Genomic DNA, 13,235 nt, shown 5'->3' on the forward strand with positions numbered 1-13,235 from the left:
GGTATACACATTACATTCACACACGTTTTGGTACTAAGAAATGTTTTCAGAAATTACAGAATACATATTACTTCGAAAATGTGGAAAAGCAAATTCATACAGTTTTGGCAAAACGCAAACTGTGTCAAAAGGGCAAAATCACCAACTGTTCCCCACAGAACACCACTATTTTCGATCATTACTGTGAAACTAAGAGAATTAGCTGTTCTTGAATTTTTGGTCGAGTTACCTAGAGAGCCTGTATAGGGATACAGTGGCCAACCGGACGATACGGCGGCCATTTTTCTGCCAAACTGCGGGCGGGACTTTTGAATGGCCAGTAGTGGAGTACACACTCGCCGAATCAAAAGCACAAGACAATATCGCGAAATCATTTGTTAAATGCCTTTCTTTACAGCTATAATATACTCATAGTAGCCTACTACCTACAGCACAGGAAAATTTCATACAGATGAATGAAAGTCGTAAGCAGTTGTTTACTTGTGATATGCAAAAAGTGTGAGACGTATTAGTACTTCTTGTCACGTCTTCAAACTTTTTGCATGTCGCCGGCCGTGTGGTTCTAGGCGCTTCAGTCTGGAATCGCGTGACCGCTACGGTCGCAGGTTCAAATCCTGCCTCGGGCATGGATGTGTGTGATGTCCTTAGGTTAGTTAGGTTTAATTAGTTCTAAGTTCTAGGGGACTGATGACCACAGATGTTAAGTCCCATAGTGCTCAGAGCCATTTGAACCATTTTTTTTGCATATACTGAATACCTCTCGTAGATAACGAACGAAAAAGATTACAAAAATCAGGGGTAATGTTAAATGTAGGCTACTGTAATAACGACCAAATATAACAAGAAAACTACCGTATCCCTTCTACCCCACAGTTTGTAGGCCTATTAAAAACTGTCTTCAAGAGTACCTACAGTTATTTACTACGAATAATGTTTCAGCAACCACGACAACTGCGGAAAACGTGCTTACAACTTGCCTGCGTCAACAGTCAGGCAATAATACTGAAACCAAAATAATGCCTAGTGTTCTGATTCGGAACGAAATAAAGTTTGACGCTATGAAGTCGAATGAGCATGACACAACAATTACAGGAACTTTTCATTTCCAGCAAGGACTGTCAGATATTGGCTTCAGAAAAGCTTGTGATGCTACCAGTATGCACGAACTGTTAAAGAAATAAGAGCTTAAAAATGCAGTAAATTGTAATAGGCCTACCTGTTTTGGGTGACTAAAAATATTTAAAAAGCAAAAACGACTTACTTCGCATAGATAAGAGTACTTGGTTTTTTTCCTGCCCACTGCTTTTGTCTTCCTTCATTGCGTGGAAGTGCTAACATACGAAATCCACCTTCGCCGCAATTGTAACAACCAAATGCAGCACAACCTGGCATCGTTTACGAACGTCTGCAGAACGAATTACGGATGTCAAAAACAATACTGTACAATTAATAACGTGTTTACTTCAAACATGTAGGCCTACCGACTTCATCACAAAACGCTTCATTATTTCAACTCGTATTTAAGATCGCAAACGCTAATGACGTACTAAAAACGATATTCAACTAAATCGAACATGCATGCACAACGCAGTACAAGTCTCTCAATAATTCAAATACCTTTTAATCGTTTCCAAAATTCCTCTGAACTTCAATTCAACTCAAAAGCATGGCGAACATAGGAAGCGCGAGAGACGTTTGGCAGAAAAATGGCCCCAAAGTTAATCAACCAATCACGGGCAACTTCACCTGTGGCCACTCTCTCTGTATACAGGCTCTCTAGAGCTACCAGATTGTTTTTGTAGCTGTTGAGCTTACCTCTAAATTTGTCTCATTCACATCTTTACGGAAAGCAAATGCAAAATCTGTTTCTGCAGTATTCGTAAAGAATTTTCTGAAAGAAGTAGGGCATGTTGGCAAAGTAATTTCTGATAATGGGTCACAATTTCTTCCTAATACTTGGCTAAAACTTCTAGATGTAGAAAAATTAAAACTATATTTATATCACGTTTCATGCCATCTTGTAACCTCTCTGAACGCATTGGGAAAGAATAAGATAAACTTTGAAGATAGTATTGCTATCGTCAACACAGAAACTGAGAGATTTGCACCTGTTGGATTTGCAAAATATCTTTAACATCGGTCAGAAAGTGTTGCTTGAATCGCATCGTTTGTCACATAAGGGAAGGTCTTTAAGTAGCACGTTTTTCTTGTTGTATGAAGATCGTTTCCACATATGCCGGATCACACATGCAGATACTGTGCAACTTGAAACTGTATGCACACATAAACCATGAGGTTAAAGTATACAGAGAATAATGCCCTACGGTTTACTGTTCTTTGGTAAACATATGGAGTGGCGAGCATAGGTGCCCCAGCTGTTGCAGTGCATTTTCTTACTTTAGCTTTCAGCACTGTTTCATACTCTTCACCTAGTCTATATATCTGTTAAATGCGCCTTTTACTGGCAACCTACTTGATAGGGAATTTTAATTTATAGTGACTAGCTATGATTTTTTGTTGTCTGAAGAAAAGTACTTCGAACATACTAAGCATAGTCTGAGAACGTGATAATGCAGTGGAAGTAGACCTTTTCACATCTATATTTGCACTATGACAGTATGGAATGGTTGCCATCTGTGAAAAATTTTTATTCCGCTGGCATTGAGTTTACTGGTGAAGTACCTGCTTGAAAAGTAATGCTGTTATCTTATTTCATGAGTTTGGCACTTTTCTTTTGAGATCTTGGAATAGCAGAGTAGACTTGGTTTTGAGGTTCTAAGATAGTCACTTTTTTTTTTTTTTTCAATAAGATAGTTTGCATGGGCAGTGAAGTTTCTTGTGACTTGTGGTACTTTGTGGATTCTTGATTTCCCTTTACCAGAAAGAATACAGTGCTATTTTTAAAGAAAATGCATGAGATGACGCTTTCTGTAGGTACATTTTGTGAAGTATGAGTAGGTAATGAAGTTTAGGTATATAGATAACTGCTGACTTTATTTTGGTTAAGAGATTGCGTATGAGTGGTTCTGAATTGGGAAAGCTATTTCTGATGGGCAGTCGTTTAAATAGGAATATTTCCAACTGATGTCGGAACTACTATTTAGGAAGTACCTTAAAGAATAATTTTAGAGTTGTATGTATACATATCATGAATCTGTGGACTACTGTGTGATATAGATATGAAAAATGATGACTTTTGCTTAAGGATTGCCATGTGAGGCTTGTGATGTTATTATGTAGTAGTAGTAGTATAGTAATAGTATGGTTTATTATGGGGCAATTATGTACATTATATGAAATTGATTGATTCATAGGGCATTATGCTGAAGGTTAATGATATATATTGTTCTGAGGAAGATGCATGAGGCGTTATATATGATGTAGAGACGAATATTTTTTTCTGTTATTTATGAACAAGACAAGGTAAGGAGTACACACTGTTTAAACAAAGCAATATACAGTTGTATTACATACGTGGAGGTTCTGTTTGGGCACACTTTGTTCGAAAGTAGAGTTGGAGTGATACTTTCAAGAGATTTCTTTGTCATGAAAGGATTTTTGAGAGAACAGTACTACTGAAGATTTTCTTGCTATCGTTGAGATGTATTACAATGTGTAAGAGCTACTGATTATGGCAAGAACACGAATTACAGTTTGAGACACCAATCATACATACTATGTACATTGTAAACTCATGAAAACACGCAACTTTTACCTGCATGAAACACCAGCTCTTGCAGATGACTCATTTAGAGATGAGAGTGCATGGATGTTTCTGTGGAGTAATGAGAATGATTTTTTTCTCTACTGCTGAATTGTGTGATGTTCATGTGAGATGAATTTTCTAGCTCTAAAAAGTTGCAGGATGAAGTTGTTTCAGTAAAAAAATTTTGTTTCTCTATTATTTACTGTTTACATTTACTGTACTTTATTTTTTGTGTGTGAAATTATCTTAATTGAATTTTTGACTGTTGCATAAGTAATTTAAGAAAAACACAGAATTTTCTGCATTTGTATGAACTAAAGAATATTTTCAGATTGGAGTGTAACACACATAGTGAGCAAGTTACATTCTACAAATGCGAATGTTGCAGTGGTCTGTTACGGAGAGCTAGCTTTTTGGCTTGTAATTTTTTTATGCCTTCATGCAAGTTGCTGTGCTACATATTTTATGTATTTTGTAAATAATTGAGTAGCATAAGCTACTTTGATACTTAAGTGTTTTTCTGATTAAACAATTTTATTTTGGGAATTCTCTTATGGTGATGAATGAAGATTTCGGTTCTGTTATAGTAATGATGCAGTGGCGATTCTAGCATGTTAAGTCAATGATTGGAATATGATGATATTTTCTCTTGTCATTAAGCAAAACTAAGCTCAAGAGAAGTTATTTGCTTCATTTTTGGTTAATAAACCATTTCTTTCAGCCACTACTGAACAGTTAGAGGATAAATCTCAGTGTTGCATCTTAGAGTAAGTTATGTCGTTGTTAGTTGCTTTATCAGATGTGTCTTTTGAATGTTGCACTTATTTGCTGTTGTGATTAACTATGTACGGCAATACAATTCTGACTGCACGCACAGCCATGTTGACACTTGACATCTGACGATATTGATCTTGTGATGTGATTTGCTATTTTCAGTTCGATTATCACCACATAAACATTAGTATGATTTTTGAGACATCATATATTTGTACTGTAATGAAAAGGACGTTCTAGTGATTATGACTGACCCAATACTCAATGATTAAATGTGTAGTTTTCGCTAATCAAGCTGTTCATGGAAAAGAAATATCTGAATAAAGTTTGTCAGTGTGTGAATCTTCAGTTTTGAGAATGTAGTAAATTAAGTTTTATTGAGTCCTTTCATTTTTACACTACTTAGAACAATTGACTGAACCCAATCCTAGCCATTTTTTTATAAATATAAAACAAAGAAATAGTTACATCAGTATTTGTGATGTTGCATTGCACTCTGCATAGATTTCAGTATTTCTTTTGAATTATTTTAACACTTTCCTGGTTACAATACATTTAGGCATATGTGGCAGCAAGATGAGGTATATTGTCTATGTGCAGATTATTGCAGTACAGTTGTTAGATGTTGGAGATTATTTTTAAAAATCGCAATTAGATACTAGAGAATTAATTTTTCATGATTTGTAGGAAGAGTAATTAATTTGTTTATTGTTCTCTAGCAGAAAAGTGACATATCAGAATAAAGGTTTTCATAATACAAATTGTACAGCTACATGTCAGATTTCATGATAATAGTTTCACTAGACTGTCTTGGAATTTTTAGAGAAAAAGTATATGTAACGATGATATTGTCAGATTTTTGTACATCTTTACCAGGCTATATAATAATTACTCGTACAATTTTTTATCGCAAGTCTTTCGAGGGGTGGGGTGGGGTGTGAGGGGGTAGGATGGGGGAGGTGATGATGGTGATGATGATTGGTTTGCAGGGTGCTCAACTGCGTGGTCATCTACGCCCATAGGAAGCCCCAGTTGTTCCACAGTCCCATTTTTTAGCCAGACCAAGCTACTCACTGTCACAGATGATGATGATGAAATGATGACAACAGAAACACCCAGTCTCTGGGCAGAGAAAATCCCCAACCAGGCTGGGAATTTAACCTGGGATCCCCTGATCCAGAGGCAGCGACGCTAGGCACTTGACCACCAGCTGTTGACTGGGTGGGGAAGGGAAAGGGCACCATCACTGGGCACCTTTGCCAAGAAATGGTCTAGTTGTGTCATGCTTGCAGCTGGCCACAGCATGGCAGCTCATGCACAGATGCACGAGATTACGCCAGATGCTGGAGGCCTTTGGCGTCCGCGTCCTCCTTCTCCCCCTCCTCTTCCTGTCAGCGGAAATATCACACGAGTAAAACTCGTTGTCTCCAATATTAGTTAGCCTTCCCACAGGGAGGAATGTCGTTCTCATTTTAGACTTGTAGAGTTCGCTGTGAACGATTGCATTTTGAGCAAACAGTCTTTCCATATGGCCCATCGCCCTTATTAAAATTCGTGATTAACCTCAGTCACTAGCATCGTGCTTCATTTTGCAAGCCACTTGCATTGGAATTCCTAAAACCACCATAAAATGTTTATGAATGCTTCCATCTTGCATGACATTCCGTATTTGTGAATTACTTCTTAGTATTATTATTACATTCTGCCCAACATATGTCTGTAAATTTCAGTACAGTGTTTGGCTATCATTTGACTGTCTCCTCTGAACAAGTTCTACATCTGTAGACACCAATTTTAACAAATGCTGCGCTGAAACGATTAGAAAAAAGAGGTTGTATTCTTATTGTATTGATCGAGATGCAGTAATGGTATCACAAGCTTCACATTCCTTATTATATTCACGTCTGTAAACTATAGGTTCTTTGAGATAAATGATAAAGCTTTATGTCGTAGCGACCCACAAAATTACAACAGGACCAGACACAAGCACATTACATGGACAGCACGCCAGTACGATACCATTTAGTGTGGACAATATGTTTCCTGTGGAAGCAGATCTTAGGAAGCCTTATTCTGACTAAATGATGCGTGTTTTTCGCATTTAAACTGCTGGCCATTAAAACTGCAGTACCATGTATGCAGCATATAACAAACGTGAAATACGCATTGATTGTGCCATGTGCTTGAATATGCAAATTATTAACATTTCAGCGCAACTGCACAAATCGGGTTGGAGTTACACCATCTACATCCTCTGTACAAGGAATGATTAGGTAATGTGTTTAGAAACAGCATCTGAATACTGGTCATTTGTGAAAAGATGGTGTTATAAGCTGCATTGGAATGCGATCGCAACAGGATCGTGATCTGTTGAGAGTGCAGTTTGTTGTTCCACGATACTGTTGTCATCATTGGTTGGGATCCTATGATAGTCAAGTGAATATGGGCTTCATGGGTTCAACGTCCCATACTCAACGCCATATATGATCTCAATGGCTCGACGCGTCTAGCAGCCTAGAGGATAGACATAATTTTTGCTCAGCTGTGCAGGATATGTCTTGCCACTAGCTTAAGTTAGGATATGAGCTTTTTTGCAGCAAGACAGGTAGCCACATGGATAGTGCTATGACTTCTGGAGCACCATGTACAGCCAGCAGGATGACCATTGTTATGTCTTTCCTTAGATGATGGAAAATAGAGGTGCACTGGACAAGCAACTATCACTACATTGTCTTTTCAGACAAGTCCCAGTTCTGTGTACACCATCATGATAGATGTATCTTTATATGGAGGCTGCAAAGCGAATGATCACTACCATATCACGTTTATCATCGCTGTGTGGGTCCATATACTGAAGATGCAGTTTTAATGACCAGCACTGTATATATATTTGTTTGAGTCATTTGTAAAATAGATGTAACGACAAACAGTTGTAAATGATACTGCACCTTGCCAAATAATACACAGTTTAGACCCTGACCATAGTTATTAGGTGGGTAAAGGACTGAATATAATCCTTATATCGAGGCTTTGAAGAAGATTCCTCTAGGATGGAACTATTAACTGCCAGTATGAGCGAGAGTGACACTAAGCTGCGTCCAAATGCCAGGACAATTATGCCCTAACCATCCAAAAGTGTCCAATCCTCTGGGTGCCACAACTCCTGCCAGACCGTGTAATCTTGACAGTGAGAGGGTGCTCTGTATGGTTGACAAATCACCACATCCATTCCTCTCATACAAAAGCAGCGCATAGCTCAGCAAATGACATGTCTTTCCCCACTGATATGCACCCAGAAAGACTGGGGAAGTATACTGTTCACAGATGAGTCGCAATTTAACTTTGAAACGATTTCCACCATCTATCCCTCTGCCATACGCCAGTTATTTTGCAGTCAGCAACCAATATGGCGGCAGTAATGTTCCCATTTAAGAGTACATATGTCACTACAAGCGTGTCATTGGAGTACTGTAACAGCTGCATTCTATGATTATAGCATAATACCATTGTATAGGTAGCTTTTTCAAGGCCAATTCTATGACATATATCCTGGATGTCGGCTGGCCATTGCAGAGACAGTCCAAGTCATTCAATAAACAATGTTCAGTATTCAAATAAAGTAGCTTATGGATAGTCTCTACAAATTCCAGAATTGTCTGCCCGTTTGTGCCATTCCATTGCACCTCAATAATTCTCAATGAGTATTATGGTAGCCAGAGGCGTCCTTTGTAAGGAACCATCCGGAACTAAATTGATACCATTCTGCGTCGACTGTGAGATGATTCATAGAAATTCAGCACCATGCTCTGTTTGGTAATGACATAAGTGTATTTTGCTTTTATTATCAAAGCATTAACAGCAGTTACATTGCAATTATTACACGCAGATGATGCTTTTGTTCTTTCATTAGGCTTAAGTGTGAACAAGATGACAGTTTTGCCTAAGGATGACTTATTCTGTACATTACTGTCAGAATTTTGTCTACGTTTTTCCATGTTATCATGACAACTGTTTCGCCTCTCACGTTGGCAGATGCTAGAATCATATTTCCAATATACAGAGTCGCTTGTTTCGTTTTCTTCATGGCTCTTTAAGCCCATTTTTTCAGCAACTGCGCTTGGTTTCGTTACACAGTATACCTTCTTGATTTGAAACTTGGTTATTCAAAGCTTAGGGAGTGTCTTTGAGGATGTTCACGCTCTACAATCAGTGTTGTGTTGTTGACTTTTTATTTTGTTCCTGTGTTCTGGCGACAAAGTCAACGACAGTGTCTTTAAGAAAAACCCTTTGTAAGTCTATAATGATCCAAGGAGGTGTTGTCTATTCATAATGTTTTTTTTTCTCAGAATAATCAGTGGAGATTCTCCAAGAAAGTGAATCACACATGATGAACGAACATGTCGGGTTTCAGTAAGCTTAAGGGGCTCCGGAACGCCCTATACTTGCAATGTTAAAATAACGCTTATAAATTACATCTTTCCTCACAAAGTATTTGAGGTAGGAAGTTGAACTTTTTACAGATTATTTATTGGAATATGGGCTACAACTTAACACAGGGATTTTACAAAATTTTAGTTCAGTTATTAAATATGATTTTTTTTCAATTGTAATGAAAATTCACAGCACTTTTTTTGCAATTTTTTATATATATATTCAAAAATATACAGTTTTTTGGAAAAAAGCTGTGTTAAATTATGCAGAAGGTACTGTGTAACATTTACTGAAAGTTTGAAACAAATATGTTCGGAAGATCCTTAGAAAACATGTAATTAGTATGAGAAAATAAAAGTTTTGGGAATCGAGCGACAAAGATTGGATTAACTTTTTAGTGCATTCCAGGTCCATAGGATGGATTATCTTCATCCTCTGCAAACTCCTCCTCCAGCTTCCTCTTGTTCCTCCTCCTGTTTACTCTTGCTTGTATTTCTAGACTCTTTACAGCCCTGTCTGCAGCCCGAAGGCGTTCCTTGTCTAAAGCAAGCATCGCTCGTACCATGTTAGAACCTATCTTCATTCCCATATTTCTAAATACCTTGCACCTTACAATGTTGCCATCATTGAAAGTCGAAACAGCATCATACACACCAAAGTGAAGTGTTTCTATTTAAATAAATACAGTCTTGGGGATTCTCGACCATATAACACTATTTACACTTTCATTGGGGTTTTGAGTTTTTCCGTGAATACACTTTTTCAACAGTTCAGGTGCTGCTAAGTCTCTGAAAATAGGTTTTATCACCTCCATTATTGCATGAGGCAGACTATGCTTATGAGTGTACACTTCACCAGTTAGCAATCCTTTGTTATATTTACACCAACTGTCTTCTTCTTTGGGACACAAGCTATGTTGGGGATTTTCATCGGTTGAAGAAGTATGAAAAAAAAGAGCTTTATTGTTTACAGTAATAACACATACCTTTGGCTTTCCAACATTTCTCCTTTTCTTAAAAGCCTTCAGAGGATTTCTGATAACTTTACTTTTACTCATTATTATACTTCAACAAAACAGAGACTCAAGAAACAGAATTAATTACGAGTATTTTCGAGATAACGACAGAGTAAATAAACATAAAACAATCGACAATCACACCAGCGATCTATATTGAACCATCACAGGTTAGCCACAACACATACTTTATCTCACATCACTAAAATGTACCTGATGAACACGGACGTTAATAATAACACCATTTGACAGCAGTTTAACAGCGCCACAGTGGGTCACGCCCATGTGGAACACATTTCAAAAAAAATTTAAATATAGTTGTAGTCTTCGGAATTGAATAAATTATATATCTATTAAAAGGTAATAGTCTGCAGATTCAGAAAACGCAAAAAAGTAAAAATTGAACTTTTCATGATTTTGAGCCTTTCCGGAGCCCCTTAAGAGATCGAAACAAAAATAATTATGCAAGTTATTGATTTATGAGGTTTAATTTGCAGTTGGTGCATCTGAGTGTCATAGGTAACAGGAATGAGGATAAAGTCACTTGCAAATATTTGTGGTACTCTCGCAATCGGTAGCTGCGTCTTTGAGATGCAAACTGTACCTACGTCCGAGCCTATTCAAGAAATCAGCTGTGCAGATGGTATTCTTCCTGACAGTAGACTAACTGAAATTTGGCAACAATACGGAATCTGTTTGGTGATGCTGTGTTAGTCGAGTTACTGCCTGGATGGCACAACATTATTCTCCTAAATACACTTATATTTTCTTGTCACTTTCATTTAATAATCTGAGTGATTTTCACTTAAGGTATGACAATGTGTTAGTTTACGATTTTGAGTCGAGGGAGCTCATTCCACGGAGAAATTAAAACAAATCTCATCTTTTATGTTCTGATTTATCTTTCTTGGGGACCATTGTGACAATAAGCGAGGGATGAATTGCAGTTGTTCACTACCTATGAGGTGTGGAGTCACAATGTAAAGCGAAGGCTGTGCTGGCTCTTAGTTCCAATTTCGACTCGGGCCAGCTTTTTACGTATTCTGTGACAGAGCTACATGAATGGAGATCGAAAATCAGACGATTTGCAATTGATCGTGGAGGCCAAGACACGCGCCCTTCTCGACCTATCCGTATTGGACCATATCTGCGTTTCAGATGTTGATGAACAACAGGAGCAACGAATTATTTATTATAGCTGAACTTTGCGAATTGGTGTGGGATTATTTGAAAGAATTCATAAACAAATGTAGGTGTAAGTGCAGTATTGCATCCAAATGTGAGGAAACTGGTGGAATAACGTCTTTAATAGGTACGAGTGTTCAGCAAATTGTAACATGTAATGTGCTGAAGTAACATTGTAATTCTTGTTTATTTAGGACATGGGTGAAATTTTAGCCCAGTTACACTGGGTCTTAATCTAAAAGTTCACATTTAAAATACATTTATGCTAACTAGGTCAATAATTCTTACCCAAGTCGGTGACAGCTCGTAGCTACACATTCGAAATTATCTCGTAATTGTTTCGTTTGTGGATCCATATTCTCAGGAACTTTTTGCTTCTATTCTTTACATTTTAACCTGTACCAGTTTATGCTATTAATTATGATCCACACTGTCTATTGGAAAGGAAGATGTAAACTTGGCACAGGCTATGAAATGAAATGAAGGAAACAGAGATGGTTTAGAATTACTTACAGTAGTGGTCACGAAGATGATGGAGACTGCAGCAGTTTCTGATCGGCGACCAGCGTCGGTGGCAGCGGAGTGCATCAGCCACGACAGTGCAGCTGGTGGCACGTGGCAGCAGCGCCCAGCAGCCGGCAGCTGGCGCCAGAGTCGTGCGTGGCTACCAGGCACCGACACCGTCAGCAGTATGCACAGCGATACACCTATGAGTTAGTGCAATGTGTCCTTGGAGGATGTGTCTTCTTGGTTTTATGCCTAACATATTTGCTTCACTAACAACTTTGTAGTAACTGCTGGGGGCGTGATTTAACCTTTGTGAACTTTGTGGGGGAGGGGTGAGTGAGGAGACTAGAAGTTGTGAGGTGAGCAATTCTCTAGAAAACGTTTCATGTGCAGCAGTCTCTGCTAAATGACTTGTTGTCTGCCAGAAACAGACTGTATTTTATGCTGATTGGCTAGCATTCATCAAGTAATAAAAAAAAGCAACTTAGTCTGATCTTTCATTATATATCCAATAATCAGAAAAAGTTCTTCTTGCTGATGATGCAAGCTTTATAATCAACTGTAATGGAGTAACTTCACATTTGAAAACATAAATATAATATTTTATTGAAAATCAATAACTGGTTCTGTGCAAATGAACTGTCAATGAATTTAGATGAAACACAATACATGCAATTCAGTACTGCACAAAGTCTGACCACACCACTATAAATAATTTATGATGATAAATTGATAAATGAAACAGCATATTTTGAATTCTTATCTTTTTATATAGATAAAACCTGAGGTGGAAGTCACAAATTACAGACCTCCTTAAATGTATCAGCTCTGAAACTTTTGTACCACAGATAACAGTTTTTTAGACGAAAATATAAAAAATTGAAATTACAGTACTTTTCTATTTTGATTTATTATTATCTAATAGCATCACATTTGGGAATAGCTCGTCATTGAAGAGAAAAGTTTTGCTCAGAAATGTGTAATAAGATAATATGTGATGTCTAGCCAGAAATCGTTTTTAGATATCTCTGTAAACAGTTGGGCATACTGACAACAGCCTCACAGTACATTTACTCCTTCATGAAGTTTGTTTTGAACAAGCAATCACAATTTGAAAACGGCAGTAACATTACAGAAAGATATTTTCACTCTGTAGTGGATTGTGCACCGATATGGAACTTCCTGACAAATTAAAACTTTGTGCCAGACTCAGGCTCGAACTTAGGGCCCTTACCTTTGGCAGACAAGTGCTCTTCTGTGGGTCTGTGACGTTTTGGCAGGTAGGAGATAAGGTACTGGCGGAAGTAAGGCATTGAGAACAGGTCCTGAGTCATGCTTGGATAGCACAGCTGGTAGAGCACTTGCCTACAAAAGACGAAGACCCCAATTTCGAGTCTCAGATCGGCATATAGTTTTAATCTGCCATTAGGTTCTGTATCAGCGTACAATCCGCTCAATAGTGAAAATATCATTCTGGAAACATCCTTCAAACTGTGGCTAAGCTGTGTCTCTGCAATATACCTTCTTCTAGGAGTACTAGCCTTGCAAATTTCATGGCGAGCTTCTGTGAATACTGAAAGGAAGGAAATGAGGTCATGGTGGATGTAAAGCTGTGAC

Source organism: Schistocerca nitens, chromosome 2 (assembly GCF_023898315.1).
Source record: "Schistocerca nitens isolate TAMUIC-IGC-003100 chromosome 2, iqSchNite1.1, whole genome shotgun sequence".
In the NCBI taxonomy this organism is placed as follows: domain Eukaryota; kingdom Metazoa; phylum Arthropoda; class Insecta; order Orthoptera; family Acrididae; genus Schistocerca; species Schistocerca nitens.